This window comes from Schistocerca nitens, chromosome 3 (genome assembly GCF_023898315.1).
Source record: "Schistocerca nitens isolate TAMUIC-IGC-003100 chromosome 3, iqSchNite1.1, whole genome shotgun sequence".
Classification (NCBI taxonomy): Eukaryota; Metazoa; Arthropoda; class Insecta; order Orthoptera; family Acrididae; genus Schistocerca; species Schistocerca nitens.
Window position 1 is genome coordinate 682,787,777 of NC_064616.1, and position 25,280 is coordinate 682,813,056.

Consider the following 25,280-nt stretch of genomic DNA (forward strand, 5'->3'; position numbering starts at 1 on the left):
GTTCTACGCAGAATCGGAGAGGAAAGGAATATGTGGAAAACACTGATAAGAAGAAGGGACAGGATGATAGGACATCTGCTAAGACATGAGGGAATGGCTTCCATAGTGCTAGAGGGAGCTGTAGAGGGCAAAAACTGAAGACAGAGATTGGAATACGTCAAGCAAATAATTGAGGACGTAGGTTGCAAGTGCTACTCTGAGATGAAGAGGTTAGCACAGGAAAGGAATTCGTGGCGGGCCGCATCAAACCAGTCAGTAGACTGATGACAAAAAAAAAAAAAATGACTGTAGCAACACTCTGCAGCAAACTGCACACAACCGTACAAAAATTTTCGTTGTACACAAAAAAAGAAAAAAAAAACAGTAGGAATCCTGTACGTATTTTAGAATTCAAGACACCAACGCACCCGTTTTTCCTCAACTGCAAATTTAGTACTTTTGTTTGGGGTTAGGCTGCGAGAAGGTTAATGTCTTTTCCTCAGTCTATAGTAACTTCAAAGTATGATGATAGATTGTTGGCGTTAAAAAGATTAAAACGAGGTGATTGATATCCAGTAAAAATTATGTGACTGTGGCGTTTATATGAGCGGTGTTTCTACGTGATGAGAATGCTGCTAGCTGCAACTGTACGATTTATGCTGTAATTTGGGGTGATGGTAGCTCGTAACAAGAGAGATAATGGAGGGTGACCGTAGACAAGGACCATTTCTTTATATTTCTGGAGGTGATCTGTATGCTTGCTGATTTAGCTTCAGTCACAATCCACAAGTACTTCATTCAACTGCAGAAAATCTAGCTCTCCCGTGAAATGCGCGTCAAGCTACAGGCAGGGGAAGACGTGGCGGTTAATCTTACCTATCTACAACAATGTAGTGGGTTCCTTCGAGCAAGGTCACGCTGAAGTTAAAATTTACCCTCTTATATGAAAACGTGAGACTGAAATTCTGTTATGGCGAGTCTGGTTTTGGTTTGCCGTTATTTGACTGAATCGGCGAGATCTGGTTTGGAATTTTCATGAACAACATGTCCAATGCTCATACTTATCCACATCACCTAGTGTTGTCGCCCATCTCTGATTATTTTCGTGTTGATGGATCATGAAACTCTAACCTACCTTAACTCCATCCTTCATTTCCTTCGTTCCTTTTAAATCTTTGATGAAAGTTCTCATTTTCGAGAAGAAACTAAGAAATATACGAAATTGGCTGAGACACAGCACAATTTCCATTTATACTGAAATTACACTTATCGTCCCAGAGGAAAAGGCATCTCGGTCATTGGCATACAGCTTCACACATCACACACAGAAAACAGCACTAGAAGAAAGGAATATAGCGCATAAACTGCTCGTAGAGGCTCTGCTGACTACAAACTGCACAGAGAAATCATTACCTGCATCATCAACTTTGCGTATAATGGGTAGGACTATTCTGTGGTGTATGTTGCGCCTTGTAGTCCGGCTTACAAGAGCGTGAAACGCAACTTCAGTACAGATTCTCCTAGTAACACTTGGTATCATAGTAACAGATATTCCTGTAAGATAACTTGCCGCATCCTACTGATTGAAGAAGGCGGCTAAGACAAACTACAGATGATTATTCAAGAGAGGGTTACAGAAAGGAGATAACTGAAGAAATAGAGAATGGAAGAATGTCATCGAGACTTGGTGAATTGATATTCGGATAGTTGAGATTATGTTATATATCCTAGCGTAATGGAATTCTTGAAGATATCGCATGATCTATTTTCTAAGAGGCCACTGTCTGCATTTACAATATGAAGACAGAATTTAATTACGACATAGGGACTCCAGTTACTACCAGAAACCAGGTGCCCCAATTCTGTGTTCAGCAATGCTTTGCATGACACAAATTGGTATGGGTTTTGTGGTGTCACCGCCAGACACCACACTTGCTAGGTGGTAGCCTTTAAATCGGCCGCGGTCCATTAGTATACGTCGGACCCGCGTGTCGCCACTGTCAGTGATTGCAGACCGAGCGCCACCACAAGGCAGGTCTAGAGAGACTTACTAGCACTCGCCCCAGTTGTACAGCCGACGTTCATAGCAAGGATTCACTGACAAATACGCTCTCATTTGCCGAGACGATAGTTAGCATAGCCTTCAGCTACGTCATTTGCTACGACCTAGCAAGGCGCCATTACCTGTTATATTGAGCTTATTATACTTTTGTATCATCAAGAGCGATGTACTCCAATTATGGATTAAAGTTAAGTATTCCAAGATCTTCGTACTTCATTTGCAATTCTCAAGACATTGTCCTGTTCCAGACCTCACGATAGTCTGCGAGAGATTAAACTCGTGTATTTCGGCCTCCTCTAGCAACACGGTGTTGGCTCTTCTGCCAACACAGCAGGTTTCATAAAAGGTTTCTGTGTGCAGATGTGGGTGACGACTAGCATTAACACTTTAGCTAACTGTATCTCCACCACTGATCCGCTGAAAAAAATAGCAGCATTTATTAGTGTGTTCAAAGAGAGAGTGACGACCTGAACAGTCGACGCAGTGTAACGTTGATTCCGAAGATTACATCTGCATTGTCTTCGCCAGTGCTGCAGCAACAGCCATAGACGTCCCCATTTCAATGGCCGCTTTCGCCTTAGGCATGGACTGACATGTAGTGCTTCGTGGGAACACAGAGAATGCCAGTGGTTGATGTCGCAGAAACCAACGAGACAACCGCATAGAAAAGCACTTGTAAAAGAGACTGTAACTTTTTAAATAGTAATTCCAATTCGGGAACTGAATTTAGATCTTCCTGGCAACAGAGATAACAGAGAGACATACGGAAGGGAATGATAAATGTTTTGCTAAGGCACAAATGTCAGAGCAAGATTCATTAGTTACACAAATAAACTACGCCATTACGTTCCACTTCCCGGTGGGAGTACGAAACTTGAAGTTCTTCGGTGGCTGACGCTACCAAAGACAGCAATGGTAAAAGTGGATGCATAACAATGCTCTTTCGGACTTAGCAATCTTCTTTTTTGCTATTAAACTGTCTTAAAATAGTTTATGTTTGCATACGTTCTGTGTAATCTTTGTAAATGTAATTGATTTTCTTTAGGAAAAACATTACAAGATGCAAGTCAAATTAATTTATCTTTATTAATTTAGTAATCTTGCAGGTCCAATGCATCGTACGTGTCTTTTTGACCCCTTAGCGAGCAAGCCATCTTCAGAACAACTTATTTGTCTTTGGTCTCCATGGAACATTATATTGGCAAAATTACTGACAACATTTAACAATTTTGGACATCTACACGCATCGTTGAAAAGTTAGAAGTATTAAAAAAGCTACTCATGAGTATTGATTTGGAGGGTGGGTGTATTATTTTACTTCAGAATCGTTTCAAATAAGTATAACGTAAGTGTCATCAACAGCTTAAGTACGACACGTTTATCCTTTACTTCCAGTATGGTTTCCATATTACCTGTTAAAAGTAAAAGAACGTCATCTGAAGTCAGTACAAGTGACCATAATTTTGAATCAACAATTGCTGAATGGCTTGTAGGTGAAGCTCTTTCTAATCATGAAGATGTCAGTGATTCAGACACTGATGGTCCCTAGGATAATGAATCCACGTTATTTAGGATTCTAGGTGGCCGTGATGGAACTCAGTGGAATGAATCATCGCCACCATGCAGCTTAGTTCGAGTAGAATGAAAATTTCACCTCAGCCGGTAAGGGATAGTGTATCCGTCACACTGAGCACGCACAAAACTCTTACCTCACAAAAAGTATTACTGGAGAGCGAGTGTTGTACTAATTTAGAAGAGAGGCGCATTGCTTGCATCACGAAAAAAATTGGCAAATATTACGTCTGAAGAAATAGATGCATTTTTTGGAGTCTGATCAGATAAAACAAATCAGTATTGCATCTACCACAGTAGACTAACAAAGACATAGGGAAGACCTCAACAAATATTACAATAGGTAATGTTTTCAGAAGTGTTCCGTTATTTAAAGAACTATTGCAGAAAAAGATTACAGCAGTGGAAACTTTCAGGAGAAACAAGAAGGAAATTCCTGGAGAAACGAAGGCTTCCAGTTCCAAAGAAGTTTCATCCTCATGATGTCGTTTTTAAGATAATGTGACAATTATAGTTTGCGTGCCCAGAAAGATCAAAAATGTCATACTACTCCTTTCCCTGAACCACAGGGCCATAGTAGGTGAAGGACGCAAAAGAAAGGCAGAGCTAGTTCTTTTATTATAAATTAAGTCAGGAGTCGATTTTCTTTACTAGAAGACACGTACATACGAACGCATGATACAGTCTAGAAGTTAGTCTTTCAACTTACGGGCAAATGTAATGAGTGTAGTAACCATAAATGCTCTGTGTTTCTTTTTTCTCAGAAGCATCTCAACCAACAGAAGGCAAATCTGACGAAATGAGAAGTTTTATCAAGAATTAGTAAAATAGAGTCAGCATCTCACACCTTAGAATGTTCTACAAGCCATGGCACGTTGTGAGACTACTCGCCGATAGTCGAAGATTCTGCGTACTGCTAGAAACCAAAAGATGATTTTCGCCGTGCCCATATGGATAAGACAGAAAAAGTGATCATCCACGCAGCACATACGAAACACATATTTACGTAATACAATGTAATTATCTGTAAGTGGGTATTTTTCGGGAGCAGGGGTTCCGAAGTAATCCCAGTGAAACTGAAAATTGGTTGTTTAATCTTGGAAAAGAACATAATTTATAACATTGTATATCGTCTACTAAACTCACAGTATAAATACGTTCTTATTGGCTCTGTGTTATCTGTGTTCATAATAATTTGATAATATTGTTTGAATAAATAACTTTTTGTATTTGTTCGGAGACAGGGGTCCTAAAGAGTCCTCCTTTTTACGAGTCCAACCACTCAAGCATCCAAGGGTTATTTGAATAAGTAAACTACCTTGGTCTGTTGATCTGATGGCAGGTTGTGGTATTTACAATGGACCGAGCAGATTTTTCTGACTAATTGTGTGCATCTTAGAACGTCGTATCAGGTAAATATTTTTTATTTTATTTTCTTCATTCTGAGAAATAATATGAATATAATCCAAAAGAAAAAGACTCATATCTGATAATCGTGATAATAGAGCGAAAACTTTTGTATTAAGTTTTGATTTGTGATTTTTATTCACCAAATACGCTTGGTGTCAAACGTTAATCGGTGACAGGAAGGAACCACTTACCACCGAAAATTGTTTCTGTTGTGAGGTGGCTTGCTTGCGGCGAAATAAGGTTAGGAACATTATTGCGAAAGTATATGGTAACAAAGAAAGCAACAGTTTATAAAAATTTATTAAGTTATTGCGCTAGTTAAATTTGGTCTGAAGCTGGTGCGAGGAAATACTGTAATTTAAAATTCACTTACACTGATCTATCTGTGAACTATGGTCTAGTCCTGAATCCAGTGAAAGATAACTACGATCACTTGTAGAAAGTGCGGTTTGGCTGTTTTAGGCGGCGACTATAGACAAGGTCCTGATACTACTTTATGGTGCTGTCGATAGTCTGAGGATACTGGGCGGATATTGATTCGTTTGGAGCCGTGTGCCGGCTTATACCTGCGTTTGGAGGATTGGTGTACACTTGGCAACTATTTGGGTGATGCTGGACGGTTGCATAAAATAGTCCTTGCCTTGCGGAGCCCTCTCTGGAGGGTAGAGTTAACTCTACTGCCCAGGTTGCTGACAGCTTTGCGCTCCACTATGTAGGCCCGTGTTCCGATCTTCCGTATGACACAGCAATGACAGACGTACTAGCATTTCATGGTTTATCGAATTTAGTGTGAGATATTTGGCTTTAAGGTGTTGAATGTTTGGATGACTTTCAAAAATAATTTGCAGGTGTTTTACGTGGCAAATATGATGTGGCATTCGTTTTGATTATATGAGAGGTCCAGGCTAAAGATAAATTTTTGAAAACCAGACTTATTTGTTTTCTGCTAACTAAGGGTGATTAGGTTCGAAGGATGTCATGTAATCCTATAACCACTACACATACACCGCATTGCTTGTGAATTTTCAGTTAGTCCTCGGTATTTTAGAAAGTTACAAGAGATTATCACAGTTTTCATGTTAAACACGGAGAAATATTGATTTTAATTTATCAGGAGTATCTTTCCTTTTTTTGGCGCATTATTTTGAATGCATATATCATGGTTCATGATTACTTGGGTAAAGACTTCTTCTTCAGACAATAAAATACTGTAAAATTGTGTAATGGTGCTCATTGGAATGAACAGAACATTTTAAAAAGTTGAGTTCAACTCAATGAGTTCAAAATTTCCACTGAATTATGAGTGAATCTTGTAGGAAATGTTTACACTGATATTATAGTAAATATTTTGTTACAATCAACACCTGTACCATACAAATATGGAAAGAAAAAACAAATGCTGTAAGACAGAAGAAAAGTATTCAGATCGTTCTTTCTCGAGTACAGTCTTGTTGTGATGCGTTAAAGATCGCTGTGATACTGTTGTTCAGTACTTTCCTCTATGCAACACAATGGCATAAGTTTGTAAGCGATTTCAAAACTTCTAGAGATCAGACAAATATGCTTAATTCCAATAGCTGTTCATTACTTACGTAAATTTGAGTGTAATGACCCTTAAATAGTTTGAAATTTCAGAATGAGATTTTCACTCTGCAGCGGAGTGTGTGCTGATATGAAACTTCCTAGCAGATTAAAACTGCTCGCCGGACCGACACTCGAACTACTCGGGACCTATGCCTTTCGCGGGCAAGTGCTCTACCAACTTTTTTTTTTAATCTCATTATGTTTGTTTTCGTTCTTTGTATCTGCTCGCGGCGGACGTAGCAAGACACCCGTTTCAGTTTGTCGTTGATCAATTAACTCAGTTTCTTTATTACAGATGGCAGCTAACCCTCTGACATAACACGCTGAGTTACCGTGCCGGCTGAACTAAGCTACCCAAGCACAACTCACGCCCCGTCCTCACAGCTTTACTTCTGCCAGTACCTCATCCCCTCGTCCCGAGTTCAAGTCTCGGTCTGGCAAACAGTTTTAATCTGCCAGGAAGTTTCAGTTTGAAATTTATTTGTTTTATTTATTTATTTTATTTATATCGTTAGTAGACCATCTAAGGACCACGATAAGCTTAATACCATTATGATTTCTGAGTCAAAGATGTCGAAGGTAGTTTTCGACCAAATTGAATCATTCATTCATATTAATAGTGCATCATAAAACAGAACTCTGCGTTTGTGCATTGTGTCTGTACTTTTTTCTGTTTTAGCATATGTTTCTTGTTTCAGTTTTTTGTGTAGATTTAGTTTCTATAAATTAGACCCACTGCGCTGTGTAATACCTCATTTCTTTACTAAATCATTCCTTCCCTAGCAAACGTCCCTTCGAGTGGGTAATATACTTAGATGCATACAGACACATTTATTTAGCGTATGGCTCATAACATCACAGTAAAAATTACAGAAACAACACGATTAAAAAAAATCACATATGTGTAAACAGAACAATAAATAACAGTCTGTATATAAGGACACCGCCAATTGTAAATTTACACTCACAGAAGAGCAATCACAAGCAGACATCCAGCTTAGATAATAAATAGTCGATTGCCTCTTGGGCAACTGGCGGCAGACCGAACGAAGAATTCCTGCCCCACATCACAGTGAAACAGACACATTGATTTTATACCATAGTCATCATGATGAAATTTGTTATTTATGGATAAGTTCTTTTTTGTTGTAAATGTATAGTGTAGTTCAGAACGTAGATTTTTTTTCAAATCTTGTTTATGTATCCTGTTGGCTGTAATCCACTCAGCGAAATATTTAATCCTATTCATGCTCTACATTGTTCCATGTATGGTGTTTAAGTGGATTGTATTACCTTTAATATTCAGTTTCTTAAAAAAAAATTACAAACTAGTGTGTTCTGCTACTGCTTCCAGTTTATTTATTTATTGAAAACAAAAGTTTACCGGCTTTCTGGAAAGTGAAGTTGCTGTTTATGAAAGAGAATAAGTTCATTTACGAAGATAAAAGTACAAATCCTGCAGCAGAAATCTTTGGTTGCCGTGACTGATAGAGTAGTCCACAAATCACTTGTAGATGTCTTAATTCAATGGCATAAAGGACATCTGCGGACAACAGGTGCTAAGCGAACCTACGAAGTGCTAAAATATACGTTTTTATTTATAATTGTAACCACTGTTGGGTTAATTTCATTGCTGTGCCACTCTATGCAAAATTGTCACTGACATTCGCGGCCTATCAGCTTCAACAAAAGTATCTCGGCATTAAACTTCACCCTAAGCTACATAAATGTTCCGTTGCAGTCACGGACCGCATTTCTCTCAGATATCTTCACATACCTTGTGCTGCAAGTTACGACCTGCTTCTTTGAACTTTATTATCCCTGTTATTATAAGTATGTGCGTAAAACTTTCAGCCTGTCATCTAGCGAAACAAATGCCGCGTCTCGAATCTTGTGGTTACTATCAAGGACAAGAAATCTGAATTTACGTCCTGGGCACAGAACTGGTCTCCATTGCATAACAGTCTGGGTGCGATCACAAAGCTGCATTCGTTTCACTACACGTCGTTGTAGAAATGAAAAAAATAGTTATTCGTAAAATAATATATTTACGCTCTTTGCACCCGATGTCCCCGTCACGAAATTATAAATTTTTGAAAGCGTCCGTCGGGATGTTTTCATACTTCTGCCAATTGTATTCTAAAGTTAAAAGTAACTTTACATGGCACTATATTCATCTATTTACTTTCGCTCGATAGTATGGCGGTTATAGGCGGCTCGAATCTCGGTGGTTTATAGTTTCACCATCTTTGTCTTCGCACTGCTGGGAGTAGATGTAGGGTCATAAAATTACTTGTTAAAAGATCTGTCGTCAGTATCTTCGATTAAATCCCAAATACCAAATCTATGTACAATATCCCTAGGACTGGAAGTGTGTGACAATGTTGACAGCCGTCACACCAGTCCCGTGGGGATGATAAACTCATTGGTCTTCTTGTTGCTGTTCCCGAGGTGCAGACTATGTTCCAGCCCAGGGCTTCACCCAATTCTTTGATTTCATTTAATACTGATACATAACAACACGGACTCAACGCTGGACTACAAAAGCAGGCATCTCAGTTATCCAAACGATACCAGTAGACACATGAGACTCCATAATTAGTCGGAGGAAGGCAACGTCTAACAGCCTTCGTTGGGGCTTTTCACCAGACAGTAATTTTGTATTAAGGCATTGTCCCCAACACTCACATTACCTATGACCCGTGACATTCCAGAATATTTGAAGCCGTACTACCTTAGATCCGTCTTCTTTTGTCGAACAATATCTAGTAAATCCCTAAAAGAAGAGAAGCGAACGAAACATTTCGTGACATCCAATATGGAGATGACTTCATCATTAGAAGCCTCACTATCATAATGAGAGCAATTCAAAAAATGCTGTTTCTAACTAGCTGGCGACAAGTATGTCCAGTTTCGATTACAAACAACAATTTCTACCAGTTCAGCTCAGTTACCTTCGCTAATTTTTATTCTACTTTTTTATAACTTTTAGTGATGGAATTTGATCATCAGGTGACACACACACATTTCGGGCTATAGATATTGGTATTTGGATTCTGTGAGCAGCTTTACGTAATTTTGATCTTGTTTAATCCGGTGTTATCAGCTTCTTTCTACGTATTAACTTTCCAGATTTAGCAATATCGTGTATCCTTCCGTTAAAACTTCCGGACTGAGATGTTGTGGTAAATACAAAAACCGTAGTGTAAGCAGTCTCTTTGGTACTGATGTGTAATTCCAATCTGTGACAGACATATTTGGAGGTAACTCGACATCTCCGAAGATGTCTGCCGCAGACAGGCACGAGATGTCAGATAATAGTTTTATACATTGATGAGCCAAACACTTGTGGTCAGCTGATTAGTAGCGTATTGGTCCATCTATGGAATGGAACACAGCAGCGAATCTGCGTGGCATACATTCGACATACCCTTGGTACAGTTCCTGAGGTATGTGGCATCAGGTATCTACCCACAGGTCACGTCATTCCCTTAAATTAAGGCGTGATGGTTTGTGGACGCAGAGTTGGCGCCCGATGGCATTCCAGACGTGCTCTTTTTGGGTTCAGACCTGGAGATTTTGTTGGCCAAGACATCAATGTGAGTTCACTGTCAAACTCCTTCAACGACTATAGCACAACTTTGGCCTTGTGATACAGACAGTTATCCTGCTGGAAGATGCCATCGCTGTCAGGGAAGACAGCAATGATGTTCACGTTGTCATACTTGCCTACAATTACAACCACAGGTCCTATGGAAGTCCAGGTGAATGTCCCCCATATCATAATACTGCCCCAGTGGCCAGTGTCTGAGGTGTGGTGTTTTGGACAGTGTATCTGGACACAATCACTGACTTGATGTAACAAGAAACATGGCACATCTGACCAGATGAGAAGTTTCTATTGATCCACAGTCCAGTGACCACTGCGATCGTAATTGACAGTGTCTTTGGTCCAATGTGCGTTGAACTGTGTGTGCTCTGAAATATTTATGCCTGTACCATCATTCTACTCTGCCGTCAGATCTGCCACAGATCTCCGTTTGTCTTGCTTTTCACTGTGGGCAAGCTTCTCACCTCCATGTACTGAGATGAGGCGTAGACGTCCAACAGCACTTGGCCTACCCGTGGTTTCACCATCTTTCATTCACTTTCCATAGATGCTCACAGCAGTAGAAGACCGCCAATCGATCAGCTTCTCCTTTTCCAAGATGTTTGCTGTCAGGCGTTGTGCCTTAACAATGTGCCCTTGTCAGAGTTTACGGCCCCTATCGTCGCTAGAATGATTCCTTATTCGACTCTACCCCGCTTATACGAAGGTATCCAGAAAGTAAGTTCCGATCGATCGCGAAATGGACACCACAGTGAAAACTCGATGAAGCTTTGCACAGATGTGTTGGGTAGTGTCTCTAGTATGACCGTCAATCACATAAAGACGTTCTTTTCAGTTGTGAGAGCACTGTGAGCGAGTTAAGGTGCCTAGAACATCGATGTCTCCCGCCAAGAAGGAGTGCCCGCTGAGAGGCTTCGCCTTCATGAATGTACCCCACCTAACACAACTGCCACGCACTTCCTTCTTCATGGCAATTCTCAGCCGCACTCTGTAGGGGCAGTGAAGACGCTCCTGCAGCCTTTTCGATGGGAAACACAGCCCTAATTGGCTCGTCCTGAGTATCATCTCTGTTCACATGAAACGCTGGATATGAAGACAACACTTGGACACAGGCTACGTGCTATAGACCAGCGTAGAGAATTATCAGAAAACACAGGCGGCTGCCTTCTATGACGACGGTCTTGGAAATTTGATATAACGCTCCCACAAATGTCTATGTCGGAGCGGCGACTATGTAGAGAAGTATCTCGAAAGTGTAGCTAACTCTTGCAAACAAAATATTTCTTATTTTCACAGTGGTTTCCATTTAGCGACCGATCGGAACTTACTTTCTGGACAACCCTCGTATATTTTCCACGCCACGTCACGTGCCCGCAATGCCACGCGGTGGCATGTAGTCTCGTGTTTTGCCTGATGAGTGTAAATCGACCACGCACTGTCAGCCTGGAGTTTTCACCCTGGCCGTGGAAGCCTGCAACACATTATCACCATGTGTACTAACATTGTCGGAAACCATTAAACTAAGAAGAATAGTTGCAACTTGACTAAAGTTTGTACCACAGATGAGGTACGTGATAGTACACAAATAGTTAGTACTACACAACTGTACCTCATGCCTGAAGAGTCATTGTAGTGTATTCGTACCGCATATTGCAAGCACACCCTTTAAATTTCGTTGCATGGAGACAAAACGGGCCTGGATATGTTCCTTGGGGATCTTCCTCTATCTGATTTAGAAAATAGTTCACAAGCCGTTAATAATGTTTGTTGGAGGAGCGTGAGTAAGCTTTTGCTGCCCAACTACACTACTGGCCATTAAAATTGCTACACCACGAAGATGACGTGCTACAGACGCGAAATTTAACCGACAGGAAGAAGATGCTGTGATATGCAAATGATTAGCTTTTCAGAGCATTCACACAAGGTTGGCGCATGTGGCGACACCTACAACGTGCTGACATGAAGAACGTTTCCAACCGATTTCTCATACACAAGCAGCAGTTGACCGGCGTTGCCTGGTGAAACGTTGTTGTGATGCCACGTATAAGGAGCAGAAATGCGTACCATCATTTTCCGACTTTTATAAAGGTCGGATTGTAGCCTATCACGATTGCGGTTTATCGTATCGCAACATTGCTGCTCGCGTTGGTCGAGATGCAATGATTGTTAGCAGAATATGGAATCGGTGGAGGGTAATACAGAACGCCGTGCTGGATCCCAATGGCCTCGTATCACTAGCAGTCGAGATGACAGGCATCTTATCCGCATGGCTGTAACGGATCGTGCAGCCACTTCTCGATCCCTGAGTCAACAGATGAGGACGTTTGCAAGACAACAACCACCTGCACGAACGGTTCGACGATGTTTGCAGCAGCATGAACTATCAGCTCGGAGACCTTGGCTGCAGTTACCCTTGACCCTGCATCACAGACAGGAGCGGCTCCGATGGTGTACTCAACGACGAACCTGGGTGCACGAATGACAAAACGTCATTTTTTCGGATGAATCCAGGTTCTGTTTACAGCATCATGATGGTCGCATCCGTGTTTGGCGACATCGCGGTGAACGCACATTGGAAGCGTGTATTCGTCATCGCCATACTGGCGTATCGCCCGGCGTGATGGTATGGGGTGCCATTGGTTAGACGTCTCGGTCACCTCTTGTTCGCATTGAAGGCACTTTGAACAGTGGACGTTACATTTCAGATGTGTTACGACCTGTGGCTCTACACTTCATTCGATCCATGCGAAACCCTACATTTCAGCAGGATAATGCACGACCGCATGTTGCAGGTCCTGTACGGGCTTTTCTGGATACAGAAAATGTTCGACTGCTGCTCTGGCCAGCACATTCTCCAGATCTCTCACCAATTGAAAACTTCTGGTCAATGGTGGCCGAGCAACTGGCTCGTCACAATACGCCAGTCACTATTCTTGAAGAACTGTGGTATCGTGTTGAAGCTGCATGGGCAGCTGTACCTGTACACGCCATCCAAGATCTGTTTGACTCAATGCCCAGGCGTATCAAGGCCGTTATTACGGCCAGAGATGGTTGTTCTGGGTACTGATTTCTCAGAATCTATGCACCCAAAGTGCGTGAAAATGTAATCACATGTCAGTTCTAGTATAATATATTTGTCCAGTGAACACCCGTTTATCATATTCATTTCTTCTTGATGTAGCAATTTTAATGTCCAGTAGTGTATATCGCAGTCGTGTTTGATGGGGGTCTGTCAGGCAAAGGAAGCAGTTTCGATGGATGCTTCAACGTATCTCACCACATGTGCTGCTGACCTATCTGTAGTTTCCTGAACAATGACCAGAAGCTCGGGATCACAAACCTCCCTGAAGTAGCAATTGTCCTCAATATGCAGGAGTGGGGACCACTTGTCTTGTGAAGTCACTCCTCGAACCATCACATTCGCCCTAGGTAACTTGTAACAGACACACGGACAACACAATCAGACAGATAGAATTGGGACTACAGCGTTCATATGAGATATCTGGGCTGTCTTCAAATGGCATACGCTTCATCAGTTCAGCCTGTAGCACAAATGCCGAACTGTTGATTCAGACGAATGTTCATATGTGTGTAATTCCTACGGGATCAAACTTCTGAGGTCATGCGACTGATAACACATTTGTCTACCATTTTAATAATTGCTTAGAATATCCTAAGTACTGCAGTATGTTTTGTTTTGCTTCGTGGGATGAAAGACAACAGAACATGGAAAAGTACGAAAACGTTTATTTTGATTTTAAACTACAAGATGCGCCATCAGTGAACTGTACATCGTGATCTTCTTGCCGGGTTCACATTTCTGGAAAAGGAGAAAGTTCAAGAATTACTTTCACACAAATCATAGTCAAATGGGTAGCGACCATGAGTCGTCAGTAGCGGATCAGTGGTTCAAAGTACCATCACAGATCACTTTGTAATTGAATGTATTGAGAACTATAATGACAGCCGGTAATGGGAAAAAATGTGGAGAAATGGCTGCGCCGATCGAAAGAAACTGAAAGATGTCAACGCTGTTACCTTTCAGCCGAGGTAGGGGTATGAGTAGCCCAGGGCTCTGGCGTAGGCGTAGGGCGCGGTGTATCCGTAGTACGGGCTGTACGCCGAGTAGCCGTAGCCATAACGCACAAGCTGCGCCGACGCCACGGCCAGCAGAGCCAGAATCAGCACAACCAGGACCTGCAACAAAATCCTTTCTCTATACGCCTCCCTGTCAAAGTGTCCAATTTTCCCCAAGTCAGTACGGTGACCATCATTCGCAACTATCCCGAGTAATGCCACGATTTATCGAATGGCCTTTTCCTTGCATAAAAAAGTGGTTCTTCAAAAAGAGATCCGTTATTGATCAGCTATAGTCAACAAAACCTAAGCCCTTTTTTGAAGCACCATGATAGCTACGTAAAAACTAGATGGATCTACGAACGGCTACTGCCGTGTTCCTAAATGTAAGCATTTTGCTATACACAGTTATTTATACAGAGGTTGGAGACAAGAATTTGGAAACACGACACATTACCATGTCTAATACCGTGTAGGAAAACCGTTGATATTCAAAACAGCTTCCAGTAGTCTCGGAATGGATACATACAGGGCTGTTACGGTTTTCAAGGAAATCTTATATCATTCTCCCTGCAAATATTGGCACGTTCGGGTAACGATAATGGAGGTGGACAGTGATCACACACCCTCCTCTCCAAAATAGACCACAAAGGCTCAATAATATCGAGAAATGGTGTCTATAGTGGCCAGCGGAAATGCAACACTTCATCCTCGTGCTCACAAAACCAGTCTTGGATTATGCGGCCTGTGTGAACAGGGGTCCTGTCTTCTTGGAATACAGCATGAACATCAGGGTACAAACATTGTAGCATTGAATGGACTCGATCAGTCAAAATGGTCACTAAATCCTTTTCAGAAATACTACCTTGTAGAGTAACTATGGGACCCGTGGAATACCACGACATGGCTGCCCTAATCATCATCGAATCTCCACCATGTTTCACTCTTGAAATACAAAACAAGACGCATCCGAGCAAATTACTTACTTATATCGCTTTATAGTCCAGGTTTTATGGCTTCGGCACCACGTTTTCCTGTTATGGGTATTTCCATCAATGACGTGTGTAGTTTTGGAATTCCATTTCTCCCTGAAATTCTCAGCTTACGAAGTTCCCGTACTACCGATTTGGTGGTGACAGGGTTTCCTTTTCAATGACCGTCTGTGACGATAACTCAATACACACTTTCGTCCGCGTTTGACTTAGTGGATAATATTTTTCCGCTTTGCTGTGTCCGATATAGATATTCGATATGGTGCCTCTTGAGAAACCAAACTCTTCCCTGCTCATGGTTACAGAGGAACCAGCCATACGAGCACCAAAAATTTACCTTCGTTCGAAGTCATTTTACACCGGCATAATGCACTCACAACAACGCAGAACATTGTTGTGAACAAGACTAACAATTTCAACGTATTGAAGATAATGCACAGATGCCGTTCGTGGTCAAATACAACAGCGCAACGTGCAAGGTTGGCTAGCACCTGCAAATATGTTCAAGCATACATTTCTCGCTCTGTTTTCACATTTTTGTAAATTATCAATAACAGTGCATTCTCCTTAGTTTTCTCCTTCAGCGTCTTTGTACCTCTCAGCAGGCGAACCAATGGTTCCAGTGGATTCATCATCTTGCACGCGTTCAAGAGGAACGAAGCAGTATGAGAATTCCAGAAAACATGTTTATTAACGGATGCATTTAGTACTTAACAGAAGTTCAGACTCCCGCTCTGTGGAGGGCGAAGGCACTGCACGGTATAAATTTAAGATAGAACTAATTCTGCCTTCTGATACAGATACGTCCCAAGAGAGTTATCCTTTTCTTCGCAACAAACACTCGCTCAGGTGTTCTTCTCCAATGCCAAACCTAATTAAAATGGCAAATTTTACGAATGATTACACACATCGAAAACAAACAGTTGTACAATTATCAACTTTTATTGGAGTTACGATCAGTAACAAGATGGTCTGTGTCAGAGCTAGCCTCTTGGCAATCTAAGGGAGAACCTGCTTAGTCCACATGTTCACTCAGGAACAGACTGTTGGTAGTGACATACACCTACAACCAATTAGAGTTTCAGGCCACCTGTAATGAAATGTCAATTCAACTAAATACCTGGGTGTAAAAATTACTAACAACTTCAGTTGGAAAGACCACATAGATAATATTCTGGGGAAGGCGAGCCAAAGGTTGCGTTTCATTGGCAGGACACTTAGAAGATGCAACAAGTCCACTAAAGAGACAGCTTACACTACACCCGTTCGTCCTATGTTAGAATATTGCTGCGTGGTGTGGGATCCTTACCAGGTGGGATTGACGGAGGACATCGAAAGGGTGCGAAAAAGGGCAGCTCGTTTTGTATTATCACGTAATAGGGGAGAGAGTGTGGCAGATATGATACGCGAGATGGGATGGAAGTCATTAAAGCAAAGACGTTTTTCGTCGCGGCGAGATCTATTTATGAAATTTCAGCCACCAACTTTCTCTTCCGAATGCGAAAATATTTTGTTGAGCCCAACCTACATAGGTAGGAATGATCATCAAAATAAAATAAGAGAAATCAGAGCTCGAACAGAAAGGTTTAGGTGTTCGTTTTTCCCGCGCGCTGTTCGGGAGTGGAATGGTAGGGAGATAGTATGGTTGTGGTTCGATGAACCCTCTGCCAAGCACTTAAATGTGAATTGCAGAGTAATCATGTAGATGTATATGTACCGTTTTGTCATCCGGATTTAGATTTTCCAAGGTTTCCTCAAATCACTTAAGGTAATGGTGGTACAGTTGACTCATAAAGGCAGTGACCAACTTTTCGGTTATATTTCGATATTATACTTCGTTTCCGTTGGTCTTCACATCGATGAGCTTTTAAAACCATTACTCTTCCTTCGGAGTTAACTGCTTCTTACGAAGCCCTGTTGCTAGTATTCCACCATCAGGAAGAGCTAGCTCCGACTCTACAATGAATTATTTGGAGCAAAAATTATTACTTGCCATTTATGTAACATGCCAGAAATACTGTGCCATTATAGGTTGTATGAAGCATACTAAAGCATTCATTGTGATTACGTTGATGTTCCCAGTGTAATAAATGATGGTGCTCTTCACGCGCATGCAATCGGATTTCATCGTGAAGACGGCACAATATTTCGACGGTCCAACTGGCCGCAATCTTCACGTGAGATTGCAGGTGCACAACCACGCTGGAGCTGAGGTAACATCAGCCGCAGTATTTGATGTTACTTCAGTTTTGGCATCACTGTGAACCTGCAGCCAGTTGGACTGTCGAAATATTTTGTCGTTAGGACGATGAAATCCAACTACATACCCGCGAAGAGCATCATCATAAAAATTCATTATTTACAGCTGAGATAGTTAATAGTAACACACATCTTTCTTACATTATACCAAACAAATTACTCAAGTTAGATATGTTGGTCCAGGGTTAGCAGCACCTTCGATTTGGTCAACTAGTTGTCCTTAAAATTCCGTGAACAGTTCGAGTCTAGGTAATTTTTCTCCATATTTTGAAAAGTATGTATTAAAAAAAACTAAACTCCTCCCGAACAGGCTTGAAGGCCCAACCAACGGTACCGACCGACCGCCGTGTCATCCTCAGCCCATAGGCGGCACTGGATGCGGATATTGAGAGGCATGTGGTCAGCACACCGCTCTCCCAGCCGTATGTCAGTTTCCGAGACCGGAGCCGCTTCTTCTCAATCAAGTAGCTCCTCCGTTTGCCTCACAAGGGCTGAGTGCACCCCGTAAAAGTATGTATTATAATTATTATTATTATTAGATGATCTGTGTGTTATTACTAAGGAATTTCTCATGATATTGATGTAAATAATGTGTATCTTGCATGGAGAAAGAAGCTACGCTCTCGAAAAACGGTCATATACCGGGTGACCACAAAGTCAGTATACATTTGAAAACTTAATAAACCACGGAATAATGTAGATAGAGAGGTAAAAATTGACACACATGCTTGGAATGACATGGGGTTTTATTAGAACCAAAAAAAAAAAAACGAAGTATTGCTAGACGCGTGAAAGATCTCTTGCGCGTGTCGTTTGGTGATGATCGTGTGCTCAGCCGCCACTTTCGTCATGCTTGGCACCCCAGGTCCCCAGACCTCAGTCCTTGCGATTATTGGTTTTGGGGTTACCTGAAGTCGCAAGTGTATCGTGATCGACCGACATCTCTAGGGATGCTGAAAGACAACATCCGACGCCAATGCCTCACCATAACTCCGGACATGCTTTACAGTGCTGTTCACAACATTATTCCTCGACTACATCTACATCTACAGCTATACTCCGCGAGCGACCTTACGGTGTGTGGCGGAGGGTACTTATTGTACCACTATCTGATCCCCCCTTTCCTGTTCCATTCACGAATTGTGCGTGGGAAGAACGACTGCTTGTAAGTCTCCGTATTTGCTCTAATTTCTCGGATCTTTTCGTTGTGATCATTACGCGAGATATATGTGGGCGGTAGTAATATGTTGCCCATCTCTTCCAGGAATGTGCTCTCTCGTAATTTCGATAATAAACCTCTCCGCATTGCGTAACGCCTTTCTTGAAGTGTCCGCCACTGGAGCTTGTTCAGCATCTCCGTAACGCTCTCGCGCTGACTAAATGTCCCCATGACGAATCGCGCTGCTTTTCGCTGGATCATGTCTATCTCTTCTATTAATCCAACCTGGTAAGGGTCCCATACTGATGAGCAATACTCAAGAATCGGACGAACAAGCGTTTTGTAAGCTACTTCTTTCGTCGATGAGTCACATTTTCTTAGAATTCTTCCTATGAATCTCAACCTGGCGCCTGCTTTTCCCACTATTTGTTTTATGTGATCATTCCACTTCAGATCGCTCCGGATAGTAACTCCTAAGTATTTTACGGTCGTTACCGCTTCCAATGATTTACCACCTATGGCATAATCGTACTGGAATGGATTTCTGCCCCTATGTATGCGCATTATATTACATTTATCTACGTTTAGGGAAAGCTGCCAGCTGTCGCACCATTCATTAATCCTCTGCAGGTCTTCCTGGAGTACGTACGAGTCTTCTGATGTTGCTACTTTCTTGTAGACAACCGTGTCATCTGCAAATAGCCTCACGGAGCTACCGATGTTGTCAACTAAGTCATTTATGTATATTGTAAACAATAAAGGTCCTATCACGCTTCCTTGCGGTACTCCCGAAATTACCTCTACATCTGCAGATTTTGAACCGTTAAGAATGACATGTTGTGTTCTTTCTTCTAGGAAATCCTGAATCCAATCACAAACCTGGTCCGATATTCCGTAAGCTCGTATTTTTTTCACTAAACGTAAGTGCGGAACCGTATCAAATGCCTTCCTGAAGTCCAGGAATACGGCATCAATCTGCTCGCCAGTGTCTACGGCACTGTGAATTTCTTGGACAAATAGGGCGAGCTGAGTTTCACATGATCTCTGTTTGCGGAATCCATGTTGGTTATGATGAAGGAGATTTGTATTATCTAAGAACGTCATAATACGAGAACATAAAACATGTTCCATTATTCTACAACAGATTGACGTAAGCGAAATAGGCCTATAATTATTCGCATCTGATTTATGACCCTTCTTGAAAATGGGAACGACCTGCGCTTTCTTCCAGTCGCTAGGTACTTTACGTTCTTCCAGAGATCTACGATAAATTGCTGATAGAAAGGGGGCAAGTTCTTTAGCATAATCACTGTAGAGTCTTACGGGTATCTCGTCTGGTCCGGATGCTTTTCCGCTACTAAGTGATAGCAGTTGTTTTTCAATTCCGATATCGTTTATTTCAATATTTTCCATTTTGGCGTCCGTGCGACGGCTGAAGTCAGGGACCGTGTTACGATTTTCCGCAGTGAAACAGTTTCGGAACACTGAATTCAGTATTTCTGCCTTTCTTCGGTCGTCCTCTGTTTCGGTGCCATCGTGGTCAACGAGTGACTGAATAGGGGATTTAGATCCGCTTACCGATTTTACATATGACCAAAACTTTTTAGGGTTCTTGTTTAGATTGTTTGCCAATGTTTTATGTTCGAATTCGTTGAATGCTTCTCTCATTGCTCTCTTTACGCTCTTTTTCGCTTCGTTCAGCTTTTCCTTATCAGCTATGATTCGACTACTCTTAAACCTATGATGAAGCTTTCTTTGTTTCCGTAGTACCTTTCGTACATGATTGTTATACCACGGTGGATCTTTCCCCTCGCTTTGGACCTTAGTCGGTACGAACTTATCTAAGGCGTACTGGACGATGTTTCTGAATTTTTTCCATTTTTGTTCCACATCCTCTTCCTCAGAAGTGAACGTTTGATGGTGGTCACTCAGATATTCTGCGATTTGTGCCCTATCACTCTTGTTAAGCAAATATATTTTCCTTCCTTTCTTGGCATTTCTTATTACACTTGTAGTCATTGATGCAACCACTGACTTATGATCACTGATACCCTCTTCTACATTCACGGAGTCGAAAAGTTCCGGTCTATTTGTTGCTATGAGGTCTAAAACGTTAGCTTCACGAGTTGGTTCTCTAACTATCTGCTCGAAGTAATTCTCGGACAAGGCAGTCAGGATAATGTCACAAGAGTCTCTGTCCCTGGCTCCAGTTCTGATTGTGTGACTATCCCATTCTATACCTGGTAGATTGAAGTCTCCCCCTATTACAATAGTATGATCACGAAACTTCTTCACGACGTTCTGCAGGTTCTCTCTGAGGCGCTCAACTACTACGGTTGCTGATGCAGGTGATCTATAGAAGCATCCGACTATCATATCTGACCCACCTTTGATACTTAACTTAACCCAGATTATTTCACACTCGAATTCGCTAATAACTTCACTGGATATTATTGAATTCTTTACTGCTATAAATACTCCTCCACCATTGGCGTTTATCCTATCCTTGCGGTATATATTCCATTCTGTGTCTAGGATTTCGTTACTGTTCACTTCCGGTTTTAACCAACTTTCCGTTCCTAATACTATATGCGCACTATTTCCTTCAATAAGCGATACTAATTCAGGAACCTTGCCCTGGATACTCCTGCAGTTTACCAATATTACGTTAACTTTTCCTGTTTTTGGTCTCTGAGGACGGACGTTCTTTATCAGCGATGCTGATGTTCTCTCTGGTAAGCCGTCAGGTATTTTATCGTTTCGCCCAAGGGGGGGGGGGGGTCCCTCTAACCTAAAAAACCCCCGTGTGCACGCCACACGTACTCTGCTACCCTAGTAGCTGCTTCCGGTGTGTAGTGCACGCCTGACCTGTCTAGGGGGGCCCTACAGTTCTCCACCCAATAACGGAGGTCGATGAATTTGCAACCATTATAGTCGCAGAGTCGTCTGAGCCTCTGGTTTAGACCCTCCACACGGCTCCAAACCAGAGGACCGCGATCGACTCTGGGCACTATGCTGCAGATATTAAGCTCAGCTTGCACTCCGCGTGCGATGCTGGTTGTCTTCACCAAATCAGCCAGCCGCCGGAAGGAACCAAGGATGGCCTCAGAACCCAAGCGGCAGGCGTCATTCGTTCCGACATGTGCTACTATCTGCAGCCGGTCACACCCAGTGCGTTCAATAGCTGCCGGAAGGGCCTCCTCCACATTACGGACGAGACCCCCCGGCAAGCACACCGAGTGCACACTGGCATTCTTCCCCGACCTACCCGCTATTTTCCTGAGGGGCTCCATAACCCGCCTAACGTTGGAGCTCCCTATAACTAATAGGCCCGCCCTCTGTGACTGTCGGGACCTTGCCGGAGAATCGGCCACTGGCCCAACAGGCGAGGCATCCTGTGGTGGCTCGGAAACGATGTCATCACCACTAGGAAGCACCCCGTACCTGTTTGAAAGGGGTAAGGCAGCTGCCACGCGGCCAGATCCCACCTTCGCCTTTCGGCCAGGCACACGCGAGCCCACCACTGTCCGCCATTCACCCTGGAGTGATGGCTGACCGGTAAGATGCTCACTGCCGGAAGACGCAGCGACATCAGGGGTTCCATGTGATTCCAATGCCACCGAAGTAGGCATAGATCTCACCACAGTTGCCCCAATGCCACTACGAGCCGACGCCTGCGCCTCGAGCTCGATGAGCCTAACAGACAAAGCCTCCACCTGCCCCCGAAGAGTGGCCAATTCTCCTTGCGTCCGCTCACAACAACCACAGTCCCTACACATGTTTACCCTACTCTATACGGTGACAAATTCCTTGCGTCCGCTCACAACAACCACAGTCCCTACACATGTTTACCCTACTCTATACGGTGACAAATTCCCAAGATAATCTTCTGATGAGCTACTCTGATAATCAAGAAACACTCACTGAAATACGAGACGCGAAAACTACGCTAGGTTTTCCCAGAAAAACTATTTAAAAGCTAAGCGCAGCAAATAAGTACAAAATAAATTTCTCTCCTAACGATCAAGAACTGTTAGTTTCTATGCAGAGCAGATAAACACAAATAGAATCCCTTCCTTAGTGGAAGGTCGTAAACAAAATGCAAAATAAACGCTTTATACAAACAGTACTCGCTGCTGCTGGTGCTCTCGCTCTGGCTGTCACAAGACAACTGCTATTGTTGGTGGACATATTGAGCAATTCCTGTAAAGAACATCATCTTTGCTTTGTCTTATTCTGTTATGCTAATTATTGCTATTCTGATCAGATGAAGCGCCATCTGTCAGACATTTTTTGAACTTATGTATTTTTTTGGTTCTAATAAAACCCCATGTCATTCCAAGCATGTGCGTCAATTTGTACCTCTCTGTCTACATTATTCCGTAATTTATTCAGTTTTCAAATTTATACTGACTTTTTGATCACACGGTATATAAGCACCCAAAGAAGAGTTAAACCAAAGCTGATGTATCCATTTAGATTATTGTATAGTAGTCATGGAACTTTGTAGTACGAATACAATTAACAATGTAATTAATGCCGACTCCACTGAGGTATATAACATATCTGTAACCACATTTAATTTATGACTTTAGAAATTTTTCAGACGTTTTCATCTAGTGAGTTATACTTTTCTGATTGTATCTTTAACCTACAAATGTCTTTCGCCTTAACGAAAAATCTTGAAGAAGTAAAAACGAGCACTGGACTGGCACTCGAGTCTGAACTTTCGCTTTCGACTGCAACACTCTTGCCGACTGATACATAATTTGGAAGAGTCACAGAGACCGAAGATTTGAGTCGAGCCCGCTGAGCTGAGCACAGCAGTAACTCACCAGCTTGTACATGGTGCAGATGTTTCTGATTGGCTTCAGAGAAGACTGACAGGCCGATGGGAGTGAGCACTTTTATAGCGCCCGCGGAAGGTGTGTCCCGGCCATGGCCTTCCTACAATACCGGACCGTTCACTGTACGAAGGCCGTTTCAAAAAGTAGGACACACCCTCGCCTAATTACAAACTGGTCCCTGCACCTCAGTGCACGCAGCCGGAAAACTGAAACGTGTGACGAAATGCGACTCAAAGGAGGTGAGTACAGGAACAAAATGCTCGACGAACGAGTCAAACACGACCAGAGTGATGTGGGTGTGGTGGTTCTGCGTCAGTAACGCCTACAGTGCGCAGTCCAGCTGATGCTCTATTCTTTAGTGGTCGATTAAGTTACTTCCGGCAGCTATACTGGAATCGCCTTTCGCTGCGACTTAAATGAATTGGAGCGTCCGATTTTATTCTCGGCTACCTTTTAATTTTTAATTTTTATGTTCTCAGAAGAGACAGTGAATGGTTAGCCATGGTAATCTTCCAGCAAGGCAAAGGTCACACTGATCTCGAACTCTGATCGAGAATCTGATGTCGACATCTGCTACAACGAGCATGGTATCCAAACCACTGCGCCATACTGTCCAGTGATATCATAACATGCAGAATATATACACAGGATGTGTTACATAGCGTGTACGCGCCTAGTATTTCACAAACAGTGCAGGATCTCTAAAATTTATTTATTTAATCGTATGGCTAGGGTCCCCCATCGGGCATACCATTCGCCGGGTGCCGATCTTTCAATTTGACCCCACTTCGGTGACCTGCAGTAGATGAGGATTATAGGATGATGATGAGGACAGCAAAACACCCAGTCCTTGGGCGGAGAAAATTCCCCGACCCAGCCGGGAGCCGGCCGTTGTGGCCGAGCGGTTCTAGGCGCTACAGTCTGGAACCGCGCGACCGCTACGGTCGCAGGTTCGAATCCTGCCACGGTTATGGATGTGTGTGATGTCCTTAGGTAGTTAGGTTTAAGTAGTTCTAAGTTCTAGGGGACTAATGACCTCAGAAGCTAAGTCCCATAGTGCTCAGAGCCATTTGAGCCATTTTGAACCCGGCCGGCAATCGAACCCGTGGCCAGAGGATTGACAACCTGTCACGCTGACCATTTTTTTCTTTTTCTTTTTTGTTTGATCTCATTTTGTTCTATATTGTTCGTTGAATTTGTTCGGGGCGGACGTCCAATGACATCCGTTGAGGTTCCTCGTTGATCCGTTGACTCAGCTTGTTTTATTACAGAGGGTAGCTAACCCTCTGACAGAACACGCAGAGCTACCGTGCCGGCAAGCCATTCGACCCTTCGACGAGGATCTCTAAAAGATTTTCTACAAATAATGCTATACTTTTAACTTTTTCATCTAATGAATTATAGAAGCCAATATGGACTTAACCTTCGTGAAAGCACGTCCTTATTTTAGCATGATTAGGTATCACATAAAAGGGAGTGCACGGTTATTTTATTTATTAATATTATAAAAATTATTTTGGGCGTAGATGATGTACTAAAAGTGAAGGAAATGAATGGTAATCGTAGTTTGGCTTCCATTGCCAAGTAAATATCGCATAAGGGGTGTGAAACTGCTATGTGCAGTCATACCTCACCCACCCCTTAGGTGCATTTCCTGGATATTTTTGCAAAACGTTATTCACTGCATGGGTCAGTAGGTTACATACACTTCCTAATAAAATAGGGAAAA

General features: G+C 42.5%; 1 long non-coding RNA gene across 1 annotated transcript; it reads right to left on the bottom strand.

The window, feature by feature from the left end:
* Window positions 1-13,946: 13,946 nt before the first annotated feature.
* Window positions 13,947-23,638, bottom strand: LOC126248641 (uncharacterized). Its single transcript, XR_007545520.1, has 3 exons — window positions 23,540-23,638; window positions 14,256-14,414; window positions 13,947-14,037 (listed from the first exon to the last, which is right to left on the bottom strand). It is a non-coding gene; the product is annotated as an uncharacterized LOC126248641 (long non-coding RNA).
* Window positions 23,639-25,280: the final 1,642 nt, after the last annotated feature.